This window comes from Cupressus sempervirens, chromosome 5 (assembly GCF_028749045.1).
Source record: "Cupressus sempervirens isolate cs-2001-9-10 chromosome 5, ASM2874904v1, whole genome shotgun sequence".
NCBI classification, from domain to species: Eukaryota; Viridiplantae; Streptophyta; class Pinopsida; order Cupressales; family Cupressaceae; genus Cupressus; species Cupressus sempervirens.
The window spans coordinates 645,087,015-645,111,026 of NC_143122.1; positions in this window are offsets into that span (position 1 = coordinate 645,087,015).

Genomic DNA, 24,012 nt, shown 5'->3' on the forward strand with positions numbered 1-24,012 from the left:
CAATTAGGATTTTGCTAGCCCTTTACTTTATAAAAGGTGACACGAGTTTGTGCTTTTATCATACCTTGATAATTTGAAGTTTCCTAGCTTGGGTGAGAAATTCCCCTTTCTAAAAAGCTATAATTTTTGTTAAATCTATCTTCCAAATCTGAGCAGAAAGAATTTGGTGGTTTTAGTCCTATGTGTAAACCAAAGTAGGATGCTGAAAGACAGTTAATTTTTCAATCCAAAATTCTAGAAATATTAACTTGTCTATAGGTCAAGGTATTGATGAAGTAAAGATAAATTTTTTCCTAGTTTATGAGTTAGTTAGAAGCCTTAGTGTAGTTCTGGAGATAGCTTTTAAAATCCTTATCTTCCTTAATGGAGGATTCTCCCATCGTCACCATATCATCTAAAAATTATTCATCCTAGTAGACTAGATTATCCAAGGAAGCTTTGATACCCACAATTTAAACACTTGCCACCTCTAAACTCTGGAACCTACCAAGAGTCTCATCCATGATTGCAAAAAAATAGGATATAGGGGGTCTCCTTGTCTCAAACCTTTGGATGGCTTGAAAAAATTAGAAGACAAACCATTGACAAGGACCACAATTAAATAGATTATAATCAATTGGATGAAATGGTTACCAAAACTGAAATTCCTCAAAAACTTTAACAAGACATCCCAAACCACCCTATTGTAAGACTATGAGATATCCAATTTTAGGAGGAACCCCTGTTTGTCAAAGAAATTGGTGGAGTGAATCACTTCAAGGAATTTGATGATGGAATCTAGGATTTGACACTTTGGCATAAAACTACTTTACTAGGGAGAAATGATCCTTGGAAGGCTAGAAAGAAGTCTTGAAGTGAGCACTTTGCATAAAACATTGTAGATAAAATTACTCAAACTAATAGATCTAAAGACATCCATAGTTTTAGAACCCTCCATTTGAGGAATGTGGACAATAGAAGTCAAGTTAAATTTGTTGTTTAGTGTGGAGCCTGATCAGTCCCCAAGTGGGAGATTGTTAGATTGTGGTGACTGATCAGGAAAGTACTTGTTATGGCCGACATATGGCTGACATATGGCCGACATGTTATAACCCTAAGCCCTTTTTACTTACGCGGGTCGGGATGGCACCAGGGAGATTTGAACCCATGACCAGGCCAAAACCAGGCTCTGATACCAATTGTAGGGCCCACTTGCCGTTGCACCAAAAGCCATGACTATTAGTGAACATGGAACACCACATAATTAACCACCTGTGGGTAGGGGAGCGCGTCGCATCACCCAACAAAATTCTTTGAACAACTCCCTAGAACCAATTAACCCTTTTAGCATTGTACTAATCTCAAACCCAACAAACACCAAAACTCCTTGAAGAAAAATAATTAGAGAAATAATTGCATAGTTTATTTCCAAAATTTAAACTTTTACTTTTTAATAAAGTAATTTAATTTAGGAAAATAATTAAAGAAACAATAAAAGTAAAAAATAAAAAGTTTAATAAATGAAATTTCTTATATAAATAAATATAAAAAACAACAAGATAATTAATAAAATTCATAATTCAATTTTAAATTTAATTTAAGATAACTATTATAATATTTATTCTAATTATTTATCCAATATATGCAATTATTTTTTAAATATGTTTAATCAATCATTTAATTTAAAATTCAATAGAGATATGAAAATGGTTTTATTTGGAGTTTTGGATGGTGATTGGAAGGATTCTAGAACTTGACAACCTTTTGACAAGAAAGGCTTCCCCTCCACTCATCACAACTCACCATGGGTCCGGAGACCCCTACTAAAAATTTGAGACCACACCCAAATATAGTGCCTAATTCAATGAAATGCATTAATTAGGTTAAGAAACCTAAAGGTGGTGGTAAAAATATAATAGTTCATCCTTGCAAAAGATAATTAACATTGTGGCTTTCCTAGTTGGTAGAGATAGAACCAAATCAATCAAAAAAGTAGTGGAAGGAAGGACATCTAGATCCCCAAGAGAGCTAGAGTTATTAGGAAAGAGCTAAGACAAAAGGATAAATGAGCTAAAGTAGGAAATGAAGGTAAGATTCCTAGCCCTTCCATTAATTGTGTCATTCTTCATAACCCTCAAATCATTATGGCTATAGATAAAGTCCTAAATTAGTAGACTCAAGAATACTGCAATATTTGTTGTTATCATGGATGTATCTTGTATACGCTCTTGTAACTTTCTCAATGAATGGTTGCGTTGATCTAGGGTAAAAATTTGGTTACCATTTCTCATACTATAAGATGTTGCAAAAAGGGATCTTTATGTTGTTCTTTGTGAACCCTAATTCATAAAAGAAAGTGGTAGATAGGCAGTTTTGCAGAGTTGGTAAATGTGATTTTAGAGTCCCCCCCTAGTCCATAAAGGTTGTAAATAATGAAGTGCTAGCCTTGTCAAGACCTAGATGGCTCATAGTTGGGAACCTTCTACCATTTTATAGAATTTTCTCCCTCATGTGCTAGAACTTATCAGAAAGGTTCTAAGAAATGATAGATATCAATCCTTAATACTATTGTAAGATTCTCAATCTCTCTTTTCCCTTGCATGAATATCCTAGAAAACCTCTAGTTTGACCTCAAGGATAACCTTATTTGTTATCAACCTTCCCAAGCTACCCTAAATAGCTCTAGAAGAAATCTCATTCCTCATCATGTGAATTCCAACCTCAAAATTCCCATCTGTGTTTTGAAAATCCTAAGGAACTTGAAGCTTCCTTAGATGCCTTAAAATTTTAATTTACTCTACCTACTAAAAAGATACAGTCACCACTTTCATTCAAGATCAAGTAGCCATTCTTCCCCACCCATTTCGAATAAGCTTAACTTCAAGTTGGAGTAATGTTAACTTGAAGTTGAAGAAACCTAGCCATAGAGTGAAAATTATACAAATTTCTTTATAACTACATAATAGAAAAAAAAAATAGTTGAGGATGAATGCCCAATACCAATTGCATGCAAAAATTATTGTATTTCTTACATTAAGGACCAAAGGTCTAGAGGAACCAGCCAACCCTCAAAAACCACCCATAGTAGGTCAATGTGTCTTGAAGTACCTACTATTGCTTTGGTAGATACCCCTAATATTGCAATGACAAGGTATAATGTAGAAGGAAAGAAGGATAGTGGCATATGAAGAGCACTTGCATGTAGAGGTACTTAATGGTGAATCATGTGTAGAAGAAAAGGAATTAGTTGTAGATACTTGGAAGCTAATGTTGATATAATTAATATTGTTAATGATATTGTATTTGATAAGATTAGGCTTGAGGATATTAATGATTCTCACTTTAATGACACCTCATCACTACAAAGAGATAAATTATGTGTTGATAATGGTAGCCTTCTAGTTGGGGAGGTGGTAAGTGAGAAGATTCAAAGCTAGTGCATATTAGATGACATCAATTTTGCATTATAGTTATTCTTGCCCCTCCTCTCTTACCACCACCCCCAAACTTATGGGAATATCAAGGAAGAAGTAGACCCCTTTTTACCATGGGGTTGAATGATGCCTCCAAACTTGATCCTTTACCAGTGAAGGTTAAATCTATAATTGTTGTATCCAATAATGAGATGAATCATTTTATCTTTAGTTCCACCAATACCCCCAAAAGGGTAAAAAACAAGTCTCTAAATAATGAGATGGAGAAAGAGTCAAATACATTAGAGGGGGAAGACATTCCAAGAAAGAAGAGGGTTGGGCCTAGATTGTTGAGTGGGAATAACAGACCCTCTAAGGTTCCTAGGACAAAGATTTTTGAATGCTTTAAGAATTCCCAAACCCCTATGGAGACTGGATAATTTCATTGAGAATGTGGAATATAAAATATATTTATTAGAATTTTAGAGGACTGGAGTCCCTAGACATGAAATATATCATTAAAATATTTCTTAGAATGATTAGTGGCATTGATATTTGCATGCTGTAAGAGGTGAAAGTTGTTGGTTTTAGCCTAGATATAGCCTCAAAGTAGATTTGGAAGGATAACATAGTATTCTCATATTCACATCCCAAAGGAAAAGGAGGTATCAAAATGCTTGTGGGAAAAAAATGGAGTAAGTTTATTATGAGGTGGGGAGACTCTTAATGCAATATAGCCATCTAGGTCAAATTTATATATGAGGAAATCTTTGGGATGTGATTAATATATTAACCCAATGATTACCAGGAAAGGATTGAATTGTGGAAATGATTTTTTAACTTAATAGACATTCCTTGGATTTCGGTAGGAGACTTTAACATGATTGAGAGGGAACAAGATAAAGTTAGAGGTTCCAAGTTTGAGTTTAAAGGAAATGAGAAATTTTGTTGGAATAGGATGATCAATAAACTCAAACTTTATATTACCACTTTGTACCAAATTTATTATTATTATAGTAATATATGATTTAGCTAGTCTAGCTTTCAAAAAAATGAGAAGAGGATATGCTATAGACTATATAGGTATGACCTAAAAGTATAAATTTTTAGTTACATGAACTTAGAAGGGAAGAAATGAAATTTATTCCCTACTCCTTACTCAAACATCACCCTATTATTACTTCTATTTTTCACATTACTAGGAATTTCCCCTCCTTGAGACAAAAAAAAGACCTTTCCCTTAATATCACCTTGTTAAAAATGAAGATGTCCTTGCTACAATAAACATGATCAGCTATTATAATACTAATATTACTAGTCATACCTACTCCATTAAAAGTTGGAACACTAGATCAGGGTCTTGGAAGAGGTTGTTCTAATTCACTGGTAAGAAAAGGGCTAAGTACCTTAAGAAAAATGAGGTAGACCTAGTCAAATTTGTATACAGAGAAGAAAATGTAGTTCAAGATAACACAATAGATGAGTTCATGGTGGAAACTATCCCTAAAACTAGGAATGAGCTTAGGAAACTAGAAATCTATAAGGTTCAAGGTGCTAAGACTAAAACAAGGGCTATTTGGATCAATCTAAGGGAAAAGGACTCTAGGTTCTTCTTTCAATTTCATAAGAGTAAAGAATCCAAAGAAAAAATTGAGTGTATTTGTGAAGAAGGATCAATGATCAAAGACTATGAGGCTATCCTTGCTTCCTTTGCCAAATTCTACCCAAATATATTTTGAAAGAGATAGGAAAAGAAATGAAGGATGAAAGGAACACAATTAGAAATATTATTCCATATAAAATATCTAAATAATATGCATTCATGCTTGATATCACTACAATAGTGGAAGAAATCAATAATGCAATCTTAGATATACAGAATGACAAGGCCCTTGAGCTTGATGGACTACTAGTAAAATTCTATAAAAGGAATATCTCATGGATAAGAAAAGGGTTTTTTTTGGTGTATGAGGAAGCCTTCTCACATAGGTTCTCAAGGTAGTAGCATAAATGAGGGTCTTATCAAACTTGTCCCAAAGGAAAGAGACATAACATTAATTAAAATTTGGAGACCCGTAAAATTACTCAATGTGTCTTATAAAATTTTGGCTAAAATCTTAACCAAGATAATTGTAGTTATCCTCCCAAAAATCATTAACCCAACTCAAATGATATTTTTAAAGGTAAAATATATACTAGAATACCAAATTACATGTTGGGAATATCTTTGATGGAAAAAATCTACATAATTTTTTTGGAATAATGCTAATAAACTATGAAAGAGCATATTCCATAATTGAATATAAATTTATTTTGGTGATGTTAGAAGTTCTAGGATTTCCCCCATAATTTTTCCTAATGGTTCACACTCTTGTGAAAGGTTGCATAGTCATAGTTGAAATTAATGGCCTCAGGTCTGAACACTTTGAGCTCACAAAGATCCAACTTTTTCTCCTAAGGTTTGGGGTATCTCACCTCCAACTAATGGTGAAGAAGTCACTAACATACAATTTTTTCATGAAATTCTTATTCTATTTTTATTGGAGGAGAATAATATGAATCATATAATGGGAAAACTAAAAGTATTTTATAGTACTTAATGTAGTAAGGTGTATCTTTCTAAGTACATATTTCTTGGATGGCATGAAGCTCCTCCCTCTTGGTGTAATAGACCATCTATTCCTTAGGGTGGACCTAATCTAGTGGTCAAGTACCTCAAAATATAATTCTCTATATTTCCAAATTTTAATAACATGCATAGAAGTGGGTAAGAGAAAAGATTGGATTTTCTTTGAGAAAATGGAACTACATGTACTTATCAATGGCAACAAGGATGCAAGAAGGCCAAAAAACACTAACATCATACTCTATATATGATGCGGGAGCATCTAGCTTTAATTTTTTGGACCTTGTGTCTTGTGCACTTAGGGATGTGTTCAAGCCATATTGGGAAACCTTTTCGTAAATGTGCATAGAGTTTGGAGTCATCGTCCTAGAGCTAGAGTTGCTTTACCTTGCTATTGGAGATGTATTTTTTGTTTTCGACATGCTATTTTTACATCATATAGCTATTGATCCTTAATGAATTAGAATTTTCAAAGTTAGAGTCTTAAAGAGGACCTAAAATTCTACCTATAGTTAAGAATGGAAGTCTTAATTCATCTAGAGTTGGGAGATATCGTCATTTTCCTTAGGTATCAATTTTTAGCCAATTTTGCAAAAAATATAGAGTTATTCATCTTCTATGGATTTGTATGATGAAATGGGATATTTCTAAGTTAGGAAAATGTTCTTGGGTCACGTGTTGACCTAAATATAACTTAACATTTATTTGTGTTCATAATATCTATAGTTTTGGTTTATTCTTCGAAGGTTGGACCTATATTGTAATTAATTGCTTGACTAATTGACTTGTGGTTTAGTTGCTATATAAGGAGCTTGGGTTGATATAGAAATTATTATTTCTTATCATTAGTAGAGGAGTAGATGAGATAGCAAAGTGGAGAAGAGCTAGTGGCTATGGTTTAGAAATAAGAAGGTTTCTTGGTGGCTTGCAAGGACAAGTTTAGATCTTGCTGGAGGTTTCTACCATATTGCTATTATGTTATAGATCTGGGCTAGTTAGGATTGATTTGGCTCTTAAGGGATCTTGTATAATTACTTATATAGTTGCTTATGTATTTTTCCATAACATGGAAGGCCTTACAACTAGGTATGTTGGATGTAAATCTTATGATTCTATTGTGAGAGTTGGCACTATTTTGGCTCTAAATCTTTAAGTTATTATTTATCTTCCATAGTGTGTTTATTTGATGGGGGCTAGGAAATATCCTTTGGGGATTCTCCTACTTTGCATTGCATCAATATATTACTCTTCTACTTGGATGATCAACTATGGAAAAATAAATGACATCAAAAGAGCTATAACGGAATTCCTCTAGTCTGATAGTAAGGGCGATAAAAAAAGATAATGTAGTATAGTAGGACTGGTGCATGATGGGAAAGGAGATAGGGGGAGTAGGATTAAAGGATCTAAAGCTATTAGGCATAGCTATGGCAATCAAATGGGTGGCTAAATTCTCACTAGGGAGTGAAGCTTAGAAACTCTTGATAAGAAGCAATATTTTTAGGGGTATTCCTTCTAAGGCAAGGGGGTGGAAGGGTTTCTCATTAAAAGACTTATTTATCATGGAAAAAAGGGTTAGTACAGAAGGTTGTGTTGTCTTTAAGTCCTTCTATAAATCCTAGAAGATAATTAATTATCTCATTACTAGAAATAGAATATTTGAAGAAGGTAATAAAATTGGTTAAATGATAGATCTATTTGGTAAAATTTCTCAATTTCATCTAAACCTTTGGCTCTTTTAAAAGGTTGTTATGTGAAAAATGGGGATGATAAGGGCATTAAGAGTTTAAAGGACATATTCATTGATGGTAATATTATTTTATGGGAATATTTGATTTCCAAATTTGATATCCCTCATACCCAATGTTGTACATGTTCTTTGTTGAAGGAATCTTTCTCTACTCTTAACCTATCAAGGTCCTATTGTAATGATGATTCCTACTATTCCTACATGACTTGCAGTAACTCTACCCCTTGCATAATATAAAATCCAAAATGTTGTATAACTCTTTGTCACATAGTCTTGACATTCTCCTAAATCTTAATTTTTTCTAGAGCCTTAACCTGGACTAGAAAACATGGAGTGGACACTAATGTAATTTGTGGAATAGAACTATTTATCCTAAAGTACATTATTTTCCTTTGGAGGGTCTTGCTTCACAAGCTCCCCTTAAAAAAGTTGGATGGTGAACCAATCATTTGTTTAGTATGCAAGTGTTATGAGTCTGACCAACATGTTTTTTTAATATTTTGGCAAAAGAAGTATGAAGAACATTTGGTCTCACCTCTGGTTGTAATTTCCATGTTGAGAATGTCATGTCTAGTTATATTCACAAGAATAACAAAACATGCATTTTTTTTGGTGTACTATTTCCTCACTATTGTTATGGTCCATTTGGAAATATAGGAATAGTAATATTTTTGATGGTAAGGCTAGGCATCTTACTGAGTCTCTTAGGAGACTCACATTATCTAATATTGCCTCATAGGTTACCACCATTCTCAAGATGAAGGAGGAAAAGTTATTTAGGTTTCTAAGAGAGGGTAGAGAAAAGATCTCAATAAGATAAATTAAACATAGCTACACCATGATGAAGAATATAGATGTGTTTTACATTCTATTGGTTGATTTCATAGAACAACTTAAGAGGGATGGCTAATGGAGTGCTACTAAAGAAGTCAAAAAGGAGATTCATATTGAGCACAATGGAATTGTTGATAGGACCAAATAGAGAGGCAAGGGGATCAACTGCAAGAACCTTGTAGTATTAATTCAACCTAAGATAGATACTACTATTGATGCAATGGAGCCTAGTGGGTTAGATCAACTAATCATCAATTGGTCCTAAGACCCTCTTCATTGAAGTTTTGTCAACCAAATGACTCAATGATGATCAAAGTGCAAGTTCCAATAACAAGTGCTTTAGGGATGATTTTAAGTTATCGCTACCACTCACCCAAATAGGGAAAATGCCAATCACAAGCGAATCTTACAAATAAGCCAACTTATCACAAGTTGCTCAAATTGTACTATTTGACTAATTTTGGGATAACACACCTAGAATCCATGAAATGACCAGGGGAAAATGATAAAAAAAGAATGGTCTATTTAGGTCATAAACAAGGTGGTTAAATGGTTAAAACCAAACTATGCAACTTTTGGCAAATAGTTGCTTTACAAAACCACTTAATAGGGTAGTAGCCCTTTTTGATAAAAAAAATTGACTTAGTTGCAATAAAATATACATAACCTAGGAAAAAAAATCATAGAATGGGATACCCTTTTTTGATTTACTAAACATATTGAAGCATCAAGGTTGCATGAAATAACAAAATGGGGTTTTGCCCAATATCTCACTTAGGAAATTAGGCCTATTAGGTCTTCATTAACAAAGGAGATTCATTCTCTAGAGTTCCAATCTGAAAACCAATTATGGGAACATGAGAGGGAAGACATAAACAAGTCACAAACCCAATTTCAAGCCTTTATGCCAAATCTAGAGTGAGTTATGGGAGTTGTTGCACTCATTTCCTTGCATGCACATGGGTCTTGCATGCCTAGGGCATCAAATATTTAATGGTTCCTTGAAATTACAAGTCTGAAACCAAATTCATCTTCTAATACATGGAAAATGCTAGTATTTCACAAAAATCATTAGATTCCCATAGTGAAATCACTAGTTATGACAAAAAATGCTTGAAACCTTAGGTTAACAACTTATTCAAATCAACTTGTGTAAAAATGCAAATAACTTGAGTCTGGTGATAAGTAGAGATTTCAAAAAAAATTAATTAGAAAAATAATTCATTTAACTATCAAAAAATATGGTTCTCAACCCTTGGAGTGTCTATATAGATTTGTACAATGTGTTGTGGCAAACAGTTTGCAAGAAACAAAGTTATTTTTATTGATTCAAAATGTGAAAATATATCTTATTGCCTATCACATACCTAAAAGGGCTTCTTATAGGCATTCCAAAAATCATAACAAGATTTCAAACTTTTTTGTGGCCATTGGACTTTGTTGTATATTAGTTTGCTAAAAGTTGCTTGACAACTTTTGAGTAATTTTGCATTTTTTGCGATTTTTGCAAACTATAAGAAAAATGTAAATAAAACTAATCCAAATGATCCAAATAGGATCAAAACATATCAAAACATGAAAATATGCAAAATCCTAAGTTTCTAAGTCCTTTGACCAATTTTGACCATAGTTGGCCAAGGGCTTATAATTGTGCCAATCTTGGAACTAGGTATTACAACTTAGTCCAAATGTTTAGATGATAGTTCTAACCTATTCTAGGTGTTCTTAGGACTTTTATGAGTCATCATTTATTTTGGGTTCTCTTGCACCATATTCCCCTTGTCTTTTTGAACTCAAGTTCACACTTGATGGTAATTACTCCACAGAAGTGTCATGTTGCTTGATTTGGTCTTCTACCATCCAAGTTGCATAAACGTTGGGAAGTCCTTTCCACTTGACTAGGTATTGCATGTACTTCTTAGTTTTGGTCTAATTCAGCAACTTGGTATCCAATATTGTCTCCAATTCCACTAGTTTACTTTGAGGGAGGTTAGTGACATAATCTTCATCATCCATATCTGCTTGTTCACCTTTTTAACTTGTTGAAATTGTTATGCATTTTTAGGGGTGAGGTCTGCAACATTGAAGATTGGAGAAATTCAAAAGGTAGGTGGGAGAGATATTTCATATTCATTTTCACCCATTTTGTTGATTATAGTGCATTGCCCTACTTTCCTCATTTGAAGTTTGGAATATCTACCCTTAGGTAGTCTCTCTTTCCTCAAGAATGCCCATACCTTGTCTCCAAATTTGAAGTGGATTTCCCTTCTTCTTTTGTTAGCATGTTCCTTGTATTTCAATGTGGATCTTTTTAATGTTTCTTTTACTTCATGTTGCACCTTTGTAATAAGTTCTACCAATTCTTCTTCCTGAGCACTAATTTTGAAATCAGATGGTAGTTCTACCAGGTCCAATGGTCCTTTGGGATGAAGGCCATACATTGCTTTGAAGGGAGTCTTGCCTATTGACCTTTTCATGTAATCATTAAATACAAACTCTGCTTGGGGCAAGAGTAGAACCCAACTCTAAGAATGTTTTTTGGTTAGGCATCTTACAAGATTGCCTAAGGATCTATTTACCACCTCAGTCTGCCCATTAGTTTGTGGGTGATAGGTAGAATTGTAGGTTAGATTAGTTTCAAGTTTCTTGAAAAGTTTCCTCCAAAAGTGGCCTTGAAACCTTACATCCATGTCAAATACAATTATTTGAGGTAAACCATAGATCCTAATTACCTCTTCTTCAAGAAAAGGTGTACAATATGAGATGCATCATTTGTGCTTTTACATGGTACAAAATGGACCATCTTGCTAAATCTATCTACTATCTCAAAAACACTATCAAAACCTTCTTTTCTTCTAGGTAAACCCATGACAAAATCTATTGAGATTGATTCCCAAGGCCTTATGGGAATTGGTAAGGGTTGATATAACCCTTGGTTTGTTCATACACCTTTAGCTTGCTGATAGATGGTGCAAGTTTGTATGAACTTGACATCATTATTCATCCTTGGCCAAATATAGCTTCTTTTCACCATGTATGTTGTCTTGTTAATGCCAAAGTGTCCTCCTAGGCCATCATAGTATTTCTCCCTTATTATATTTGTTCTCATTGAAGATTTGGGAATGCATAATTGAGCTCCTTTGAATAGGAGTCCATTATGAATTAGGCATTCAAAAAAGTCAATATGATACCTTCCTACCACCTTTGTGCAAACTTGAATGATCTCTACAAAATTTGGGTCATCTGCATATAAATTCTTGAGGGAATAAATTCTCACACTTTGGAGTTGTATCTCTTCAACCAGTCCAACCATCTTGCTAAGGGAATTTGCAACCTTGTTTTCCACACCCTTGTGTTTAATGTTGAAGGTGTAGGCCTGCAACTACTCCATCCATTTGAGATTCTTGATAGAGAGCTTTTCCTAAGAATTAAAAAAACTTAAAGCATGGTTGTTAGTATAAGCCAAAAATTCTTTGGGGATTAGATAGTGCCCCCATTTCTTTAGGGCTTGAACCATGGAATACAATTCCAAGTCATAGGTTGATTATTTCCTTTTGGCCTCATTTAATTTCTCAGAGAAGAAAGCAACTACCTTACCTTCCTGGCTTAGCATTGCACCTATATCCAAGTTACTTGCATCTATCTCCACCATGAAGACCTTGTTGAAATTAGGAACCACCAAGATGACGTATTGAGAAACTCTATTTTTCAAGTATCGAAATGCATCATTGGCTTTCGTAGTAAAAACAAAATTGTTCTTCCTACCTCCTTTAATGGTGTCAAGAATTGGTGCACACACATGACTAAAATTATTAATAAAATTCCTATAGAAGGTGGAAAGTCCATAGGATCTTCTCACATCACCTTGGTTCTTTGGTGGAGGCCAGTTGATGATTACTTCAACCTTCTTAGGGTCCATCTTGAGGGTGCCTTGTGAGATCACAAAACCTAGGAACACAAGTTCCTTCTTCATAACCATGCATTTTCGCAAGTTGATCACCAAATTGTGTTGATGAAGCCTCCTTAATACATATTCTACATGATCAAGATGCTCCTCCTTACTATGACTAAATATTAGTATGTCATGAAGGTAAATAACAAAAAAATTGCCAATAAAAGCAATGAATATCTCATTCATAAGCCTCGTAAAAGTAATAGGGGTATTTCTTAACCCAAAGGGCATCACCAACCATTGAAACAAACCTTAAGTAGTCTTGAATGTTGTCTTCCATTTATCTCCTAGTTTGATTGTGATCTAATGGTATCTAGACTTCAAGTCAATCTTGGTGAAGTAGCAAGCACCTCCCAATTAATCCAATAGATCCTCACTTCTAGGCATAGGGAACCTATATCTTATTGTAATCTTTTTGATATCCCTACAATCAACGCACACCATCCACTTTCCATCCCTTTTGGGGGCAGGGACGGATGGAACAACACAAGGACTTAGGGTTCTTTTTATTAGGCCTTCTTCAAACAAATCATTTACTTACTTGGAAATTTCTGCATGTTGGGTTGGGTTCATCTTATAAGGTGCCTTGTTAGGTAGAAAGCAACCAGGTATCAAGTCAATTTGATGATTGATGCCTCTAATGGGAGAAAGGCTTGTGGGCAGGTCACTAGTAGTGACATGACTATACTTTTGTAGCAGGTCTTATATCTCCTATGGTATAGGATCTTTATCCTTTGAAGTTATGTTTTCCTTTGGTTTAGAATCCAAGATGAACCCTTGGGCATCAAGTTCTTTCAAATATTTTATCATTTCTTTCTCTCCTATGGTTGCAATAGTGGACTCTACTTTAAGATCAGGCAAGGGTTTTATGGTGAAGGTTACACCATTTCTAGTTATGGAATAGGTATTAGTTTTGCAATGATGGATGACATCAAGATCATATTGCTAGAGCCTACCTAGGAGTATATGAGAGGCATCCATTTCAACAACACCACAAAGTACTTTATCCTTAAAGTTTACTAAGGAAAACTCTACCTATGCTTGTTCAGTTACCAGGGTTTGCTGACCCTTTATTAGCTAAGAGACATGATATGGAAAGGGGTAGAGTTTCTTAGGTAGTTTAAGTTTTTCTACCATCTCAGAAGAAATAAGATTTTTAGTTGAGCTTGAATCAATCAATAAGTTACATACCTTGCCTTGGCACTTGATCTTTTTCATGAATAGATTCTTTCTTTGGGGTGGCTCTTGGGTGTGAGGGATCTACAAAAATTCCTATTTCATCATCAAACATGCTCCTTCCTCGAGTTTAGGGTCCCTGCAATCAAGTTGATCTTCTTCAACAATTTGAGTCCTCCTCTCCCCTTGACTTTTATTCTTCTTCTCAAGAAACTTTCCTACATGCTATCCCACCTGATTCCAACTATAACATGTGAGAGGGTCATTGACTCTTCCTTTTCCCCTCTTGAAAGATATTCCCCTCTGTAGTTGTCTTTGGAACTTTGTCCTCCCTAATCCTTGTTCTGATCAGCGGGTTTTTTTCCACTACTTTGCCCCTTGTTCCAAGAATTATTCTTGGGCTTGAAGTTCTTATTGTTTTCTTTGTCTTTACCTTGTTCCTTCCTCCTTTTCCTCCTCTCTTCCACTTTGATGGTTAATTGATAGAACTTATTCACTAAAGTGAGAGTGTGAAGGCTAAGTTCCTCTTGGATGGGTATCTTGAGGTGATTCATATACCTTGCAAGCTTTTCTTCCTCATCCTCTACTATGTTGGTTTTCATACACAACTTTAGGAACTCCTTTGTGAAGGAACTAACATCTAGATCCTTTTGTTTCAAACTTTTTTTTCTCCTATGGAGGTATACCCCATAATCTTTAAGCACATATGTTTCTTTGACTAGTGCAACCATTCTATCCCAAAAAGTGATCACACTTCTTCCTTTCTTCACCCTCTTAGTCTAGATGAAGTTCCACCAAGTTAGGGTTGCTCCCTTCAACTTGGAATTTTCTATCTTTACCCTTTGCTTCTCTAGTATGTCCTCACACTCAAAGAGACTTGTTAAGGCTTCTATGATCCAATCCAAGGCCACATCAACATTCATCTTTCCATTGAAAGTTGGCAATTCCAAATTCCCCTCCACGGTTCTTTTCTCCATGGACTTGAGATCATTCAAAAGAGGTCTTTGTTCTATAGAAAATTCACCATCTTCCTCAAGGTATTCAGCCTTAGTATTATGGTCTTCTTCAAATTGTGCCCCTTTGTTTTGTCCAACTTGCTTTCAAGTTCCTTCAACCTCTTTGCTAGAGTAGCATTAGTTACACTTTTTTCCCTCATGATATTTGCTAGTTCAACATTAAACACCCTTGTAGATATTTCTACTTATTCTTCAATAAGATTCATGGCTCTTATACCACTTGATGCAATGGAGCCTAGTGGGTTAGATCATTTGATGATCAACTAGTCTTAAGACCCTCTAGATTGAAGTTCTATCAACCAAATGACTCAATGACGATCAAAATGCAAGCACCAATCACAAGTGCTTTATGGGTGATGTTAGGTTATCACAACCACTCACCCAAATAGGGAAAACCACAATCAAAAGGGAACCCTACAAACAAACCAACTTATCACAAATTGCTCAAATTGCACTATTTGACCAATTTTGGCATAACATCCCTAAACTTCATTAAATGATTAGGGGAGACTCATACATAAGGTAATGGTATATTTAGGTCATAAAAAAGGTGGTTTAATGGTTTAAAAAAAACTATGAAACTTTTTTCACATAGTTGCTTTACAAAACCACTCAATAGGCTAGTAGCCCTTTTTGATGAAAATTTGACTTAGTTGCAATAAGATCCACATAAACTAGGAAAACAATCACATAATGAGATACCATTTTGGGATTTACCAAGCATACTAAAACATCAAGGTTGGATGAAATAAAAAAATGGGGTCTTGCCCAATATCTCGCTCAGGTAATTAGGCCTATTAGGTCTCCATTAACAAAGGAGGTACATGCTCTAGAGTTCCAATATTAAGAAAAAAAATGAGAACATGATAGGGAGAACATAAAAAAGTCACAAACCCAATTTCAAGACTTGATGCCAAACCAAGAGCAAGTTATGGGAGTTGTTGCATTCATTTCCTAGCATGTGCATGGGTCTTGCATGCCCAGGACATCAAATATTTAATGGTTCCCTGCAAGTACAAGAATAAAACCAAATGCATCTTAGAATAAATGGAAAACACTGAAATTCACCAAAGGTCATTAGATTCCTATGGTGAAATCACTGGTTATGACCAAAAATGCTTGAAACCCTAGGTTGGCAACTTATTCAAACCAACTTGTGCAAAAATGTGAATAACTTGAGTTTTGTGATAGGAAGAGACTTCAGAAAAAATATTATTGGAAAGATAATTTTTTCATCTATCCAAAAATGTGGGTCTCAACCCTTGGAGGGTCTGTATATTTCTGTACACAGTGTTGTGGCAGACACTTTGTAGGAAACAAAGTTTTTTTTTTTTTTTTGATTCAAAATTTGAAATACATCTTACTACCTATCACCCACATAAAAGGGCTTCTTATAGGCCTCCCAATGGTCATAACAATATTTCAATCCTATTCATGGCCGTTGGGCTTGGTTTTACATTAGTTTGTAAAATGTTTCTTGACAACTATTGAGCAATTTTGCATTTTTTGCAATTTTAGCAAACTAAAAGTAAAATGTAATGAAAACTAATATAAATGACCCAAATAGCATAAAAACATGTCAAAACATGCAAATATTCAAAATCCTAAGTTTTTAAGGCATTTGACCATAGTTAACCAAGGGCTTATAATTGTACCAATCTTGGAATTGGGTCTTACAACTTGGCCCAAATGCTTAGATGATAGTTCTAACCTATTCTAGGTGTTTTTAGTACTTTTCTGAGTCATCATTTATTATGGGTCCTCCCACACCAATTGCCTTACAAGAATATGATCCAGTTGTTGGGTTTCACTCCACCATCAAGAAAGGTGGTCTATTGAATTTTACTTTACTTCCTAGATTGTTTTCTTACTTCCTTTTTGGTATTTTCTAGGGAGAGATGATGTAGTTTATTAAGTTTTTTGGGTTAAAGTCACTCTCTGATGTAATGAATCTAAACTTGTTTCTTTTGAAGAACTCTGTGGGTCTATATTTTTTGAGGAACTATGGAACAAATAGGTCAAGACACTCTCATGTGTATATGCTTTACAATCAATATTAATTAAAATTAAAAAATTCAACAATGTACTATTATAATTATAGATTTATTTTTCATGCAATCTTATTATTCCAATAATATTCAATTATAATAAAAATTTCAATCACAACTTTTATACTGACATTTATTTTAAGTATTATTCTCATGTATACAAATTTTATGACTTTAAAATCCTCCCTAAATTATATCAATGGGAGCCATAGTAAAGCTTGATGAATATTAATAAAGATATATGAAAATTTTATAAGGACATAAATTTTAATCCACTTAAAATTCTTAACGGTATTATTTCATTAGAGAACAATGTAGTTTCTCCTATTTGATCAACTTAATTTTTTCATCAGTTTGTTCTAACAGGTGATTGAAAGTTTATTGATCCTCTCAAAACTTATATTCAAAAGACTTTTCAGTTATTAGTATCAATTAATTATATTTTAATATTTTATTTGATATTGAAAGATGATGCTTAAAATAATATAAATTTATTAATTTTTATTAAAATGGTAGGGAGAGGGTCCTGAATTGACAAGCAAACAATTCAACTAGGTAACACAACTTTAGCCCACTAAGGCCAAAACATTGACCACCATCATTTTTCAAAATAATAAGAAAACATATTGACATATTTGTCTTTACTATTTAAATCATCCATATCGCCAAAAAGTAAACTAGACCTAATAGAAACCAATCTTTTCCTATTAGAATAGAGAGCCTTGTCTCAATAGCAATTAATATAGTAGTAACTAACATCAATGAAGAGTTTCACAATATATCTCCAAAAAATAACATTAGAATTATAAACAAAAGAAATCAACAAAAGACTCATTTAGAAATATTAATAACCTCCAATTTCATGGTGAGGCGTTTGATTTCCTTTCTCCACTCCTCACTGTCCTCATTACCAAGTTGATCTTCATCTTTATTTTCTCACTTCCTCTTTGTGTTTCCTTTTCTTTCTATTTAGCTTGATTTTACTCTCATTTATAGCCACATCAAGCACATCCTTTAATATTGAATTCTCTTTTAACCTGTATAGAGAAGTAACAACATAATGGAAATCATTAGATATAACAGTATTAAGAATGAGATTTTCAAGATTTGTCACCCTCTTCTCCAAATATTGAATATAGTTCATCAAACCCCTTGTTTCACTAAATGATATTTTTTTAGCATGGGGTTATTCCTAACATTTTATGTTTCCATAAAGATAGGAGAAGTACAAGCTAGACTTCCCAATTCTCTACATCTTTAAGATTGTTTATTATCTCATGGGGTTTTTCCACCTCACTATTTTTCTCCTTTTCAAAATATGTATACCAAAAGTTATCACTTCCTTTAGAATTCTTTGGCTCATACTCTTGATCAATTTTTTGAACCACCTCCTCCTCAACATTTTTACATATGTTGTCCTTCCTGTTTCTCACCCTACTAGATGTGCACTTACTAGAAATGAGCTCATTATTCTTCTCAATATAGCTGTCAATTTGTTTTCCCTCCTAAGATTCCCTTTCCTCCCCAAAATATTCTTTATCAATATCAATAAATATGTCTTTCTCATGAGAGCTAACTTTATGAGTTTTAGCTAGGCCAAAATTTTTGGTAAGGGTTTTTCTCAAGTACCTGGAGTAGTATCCAAAAGGGTTTCTTTGAATGACACTAAAGTGGAGGGTTTAACTTTAACCACAACATTGCCAAATTTTCTATCTTTTTTAGGTTTTTGGTTCTTCTAGATGACTTTCACAGAGCATCCAAATAGTTAGAAACTTGGGATATATGTAGTATCATGGTATACCAAAAAATGACAATGGTTAAAATAAGTTATCATTGATAGATTAATTGAAAAAAAACTACAGCTCTCAAATGATATAATATTTTTTCAATCCAAAAAATCAAGTTTATATGCTTTGTCTACTATAAGAAAAAGAAAAAGAAATTAAATTTGATGAATCTTGGACCCAATAACCCTATGTATAATTGCAAAATTCTTCATTAGTTTGTTGTGTATTGAAACTTCCTTGGTCATGTTAAATGTACATGGAAACCATTACGTCAATTTTCATCACATAAAAAACCACCTATGATGTAGATCCTTCTTTCAACTTTGTTTCCTTTACCTTCGTTGCTCTGCAACACCTCCATTGTTTTTAATCTTTGTTCTATATTATCTAAATTTATGGTTTTCTATAAAGTAATTATTTATCATTTTTTTCATATTTACAAACATTTTGTATATTCAACTTATCAATTTGAGTCTTTTACAAAAAACATCTTTTTATTTTTTGTATTGAACAAAACAGTAATTAGTTTTTCTCTTTTTCTCTTTCTTTGTAGAGAAAAATATCTTTTAATTTCGTTGAATAATAAAGTTCCATTTGAGACAAGATATATAAATTTATATGTCTTAGATGATAATGTTGTCATTACTAGTTTACTTATTCGTTATAAAAAGGTTTAGTTTTTTAAAGTTTAATTTTAAAATTGATTAATTTAAATTAAGTTTCTAAATAAAATTCATTGTACATGAAAAAGAGAAAAGAGAAAAATTTAAAAGTAAAAATTATAATAAAAATAATAGAATTTTTAAAATGAAAAGTATTTTTTGGTAAAAGTGGGCAAGCTACTATATATATATATATATATATATATATATATATATATATATATATATATATATAATATTATAAAAAAGCATGATCAAATGCTAACTTTTAATCTATAATTTTCTACTTATATATAAACTAGAATATAATGATTTTAAATATAATAAGTGTATATGTGAATTTTTTTTAAATAAAGACTCATATGAGTATGTAAATACAAACATATAGACATATATACAGTATACATATGTTTGTAACTATTAAATTGTAAATTTTTTTATTTTCAAAGTTGAAATCTTTAAAAAGGAATTATAAAAAAAAGTAATAACTTTTATAAACAACTATAATTTTTACATCAACTATCATGTCAACCTCTATATGTCAAGTTTTAATGATATAGTTAAAATAACATAAAAGTTCTCAAAGTTTAGATATTTTCATTTAAGAAGGAAAGTAAAGATATTTTATTTTCTATAAAACTCTAGAATCTTTGAGAAAAATAGTGGACTACAAAGACTACACATATAGAAAAGAATAAATTGTAAAATAAATCACCTTACATAAATGATCTAATTTACTTAGATAATTAACACTATCAGTTGGTCCAAGTCAAAGGAGTTGAAGTTTTTTTTGAAGTAATTGATAATAGCCAACAAGATGGGAGGTTGACTCTAAAGTACAAAAGGGCTGATAAATCAGTCAGAGGTAACCTCCCTATCAACTGACCAATACCAACTTTAAACATAAAAAAACAATATATGTCCATAGTCATCTTAATAGTACTATCATTCTTTAAACTAACATGCATAAAAGACTATTAAAAAAAAAAAAAAAAACCCTTAAAAAATCAATATTATAAGTCCCCTTAATTGACATAAACATAAAGACCCTGTGGGGTACAAAGCTCATAGGCATATTCATAAACACAACAAAAATAAGAAAAATACACAAGGCTAGCTACCCTTTTCCAGCCCATGGCTCAGGCACATCCTTGTCCCCATCCTCCCCATTCACTTTAACCAATTTTTCTAGGATGGTCTTTAACCAATCCTCAGTCAAGAACCCATAGATGGATTGAGTGATCTTAGTGACTTTGCCTAGGTCCTTCTCCTCTTTTTTCGCCTATGGAAAATAGAAGGTGGTAGCCATGCAGTGCATGACCTTGGTCTAAAACTACACCAAGGTTTTGAACCTCTAAAAGATAGTATTTTGGTTGTCAACTAGGTCCCTCATAGAATTATCTACCCTTTCTAGTCTCACCTTGTTATGGCTATGCTTTCCTTTCTTCCCAACACCTTTGGGGGTATCTTTCCTTGGGGAAGTAATATCTCCCCCCCCCCATCCCACTTGTAGCTGGGGTAGCCTCAAGGGTGTCAGAGACATGGAAGGGACTTGTAAGGCTAGGTTAGGTTTTCTTCCTAAGGCATTCTCTTCTTTTTAGTAGGTCTAACATCACTCTCGAAGGAGTTAGAGATGGAATCATGCATGCGGGGGGGGGGGGGGGAGGGGGGGGGAGGACTTAAATTTTTCCATCTAGAGACATTTGTTCGACCTCCTAGCACTTTGCTTACCCTTCTCATTGTTTGAATTTGACTCTATCAGGCTTATTTTAACCTCAAGGTTAATTTTGACATCTAGGGTAGGGGTTTTCTTGAACTTTCTGTGGCTAGGGCTAGGGTCAAGGGAAGCTTCGGTGTGACAGATGCAAGAGGGTTAACCAAAAGTGGCTAATTTAGGGCAAGATGTTGGATATAAAGTTTATTCATCTTCCCCTAGTTTATGAGGTAGAAGGTTTTCCCCTCCTCGTGTTTCCTCCTAGCCTTAAAAATACAATCCTCCAGTGAATGCAATAAAAGAAATGGAAAGGAGATGTGGTCCAGATTCTTGAAATGATTTAGGATGGAAAAATAGTAGTAGTATAGTACTTGAAAACCTTCCTCCAAGGTGATGTATGACATGATAGCATAGCATATGATGTCCTAGGGCTTAGGAAGGGTTGCCCATGAAAACCCTCCACACATTCTCTTTGATTCTTCCTTCCCTTTGAATAATTTTGTAGGCTAGCTTCCTCATTAACCTTGGCCTTCCTTCACCGGTTCTTTCCTTCCATAGAAAATTCACCAGCCCTTGCAATGGTTTCTTTCCAAAATATTGAAACTCATGCCATTGACAGTCACCTTCCCATCCTTCCAAGTCTGGAAGAACTACATTGATGTAACCTCATTGTGCTTAACCATACCCTCCATATACTATAATAGGCCACCTTCCTCCAAGTAAACCATCACCACCTCCTGTTACAAATTCTATTTTCCACACCCATCAGTTCAATTTGATCATTATTTCCCATACTGTCACCCAGATCAACCACTAATTCTTTAGATGACATAGCCTTGTTATAGGTTCTGACATTGCTGGATATAAATTGAAGAACCTCAAAAAATAAAATGAAAAGGTATTGCATGACTATCATAAGTTCACAATGTTTCCCAAAAAAAAAAAAACCCACTCTTCATAGCACATGCGAGTGTTCTCTTTCCATCTGTAAACAATTGTTGCTAGTTGTATCTTATGCAGGAATTCATTAACCTATCATTTTGATCATTACTAGATCATTGGATACATCTTGCCAAATCCACCTATTGTATCCTTTTATGGTAGTAATCAATGCTCATAGTAACTAAAACCATAGTGCAAATTAGTAAACAATGATGCCAAAAAATCCCTTTATGAAACATCTTGTTCACATGCTCGCATGGAGAAAAGAAGGCCTACCACTTGTTTTGATTATTCATATGGTATTTATAAAGGTATACTCCCTTTCCATCACAACTTGAGTTGATGATAGCAACAATCTGATGTCATCCAATTCCACAAGGCATATGACACCATGGCCAAATTTAGCCAACCCATCTACCACTCGATTTCCTTCACGATATATGTGGGCAATGTGGATCTCTTGAAAATCTTTCATGAATCTTCAAATTTCATCGATTATAACTTTGATTGACTAGTTTCTTTTTCCTTCACCCTTAGCAACCTTAATGATTAACATTGAGTCTCCCTCAATTGCCAACTTATTGACTCCTCAAGCTTTCACAATTCTCAGCCCAAAAAGTAGCACAAGTACTTCATCTTCATTGTTAGAGGCCCTTCCATAGTTACCTATGTAGGCAACAACCATATTTCCCATAATATTATGAAACATACCTCCTGTGGCAATGCTACTCATCATAGTCAAACCATAAAATTTTATCTTGATCTAGGAGTCAAGGGGATACCACACTATCTCCTTTCTAGCCGCCAAAAATTTGGAATTATCAAATTGAGCCACTATTGGGCCAACATTCCAATCCAAAGCCCATTTCATATCAATCTCACTCGGGGGGTTCGAGGGGTCTTCCAATGCTAGATCCTACTACATTCTTTTAAAAACCTTATAATTAGTTGGGCCACCCTCTGACTAGTAGTGGCTTGGTCCTTGAAAATCTTGTTTTTTCTCTCCTTCTAGATATGCCATGAAAAATATGGGGGGAGAATGTCCCATAAGTTTTTGAGGTATGGGTGGTTAGTCAGGTCATCCAAGTGAATGAATTGTTTTAGATCTATATCCATAACACCACTGAACCTCCCATAAAGAAAGAACCTCCCTCCAAACCTCCCATAAAGGAGTTGAAGTTAACATATGATGATTACATCAATAATATAATATCTTAATATTAATTTTTCATTCTCACTTGAGTTTGAGTCTTATATGAATGCATAATATCTTGCCTGACTGAGATTGAGAAATTGAATTGACATAGTAGATGTGATGTAGTTTCTTTTAAAACACCACCTTCACATGACCATCCACTTAGATCAACATCATCTACAACTTTATATATCAAAATATATATTTCTTGCATTTTCAATGTTCACCTCTTTAGCAAAGAATCACTTGATCTCCTCTCCAATTATTTCTTGACCGCCAAATGTGACCAACCACCCATTCTTGTTTATAGCTTTCTTTGTGGCACCTTGATTGTTTAAATAGCTTGTTGGTTTCACCAAAATTAATATCGTATACATTATTTATGAAAACAGAAAAGAGTTTGTACATAGATTATGCTTTGTGTTTTACCAATACAAAAATTTGAAAATTAATTGTGAAACTCTTCCACAAATTTACAATCCAAAATCCACTCCCATGTAAAATATGTGTAGGTATGGTTGGCCAGGATTTGTTTCTACTTGTGGTTAGGTTCTCTAAAACCTTTGCACACAAAGATCCACCTCAGGGAAACATGCTTGGGCAAGTTTCTTTTTTCAAATGTGGAACATGATTCTTTTAATTTATTTCAATATATGTTGAAATTATGTCAACTTAATCAAACATGAAGATTTGATTGATGAACTAGTAGCAAAGGATTAAATAGATAATAATGAAAGGAGAAATGATAATGGGTGTAGTATATGAAGTTTATTGTATAGTAGGAGAAAAAAATCTAGTAGTTTCACTTCTTAACTTCATGTATCTATAGGTCATGTACTGATGGCCACCCTTAAATGTCACACACTAAGGAAGAAATTAAGCTTGAAAAAATAAGTCAATTTTGACTATTTAATACTT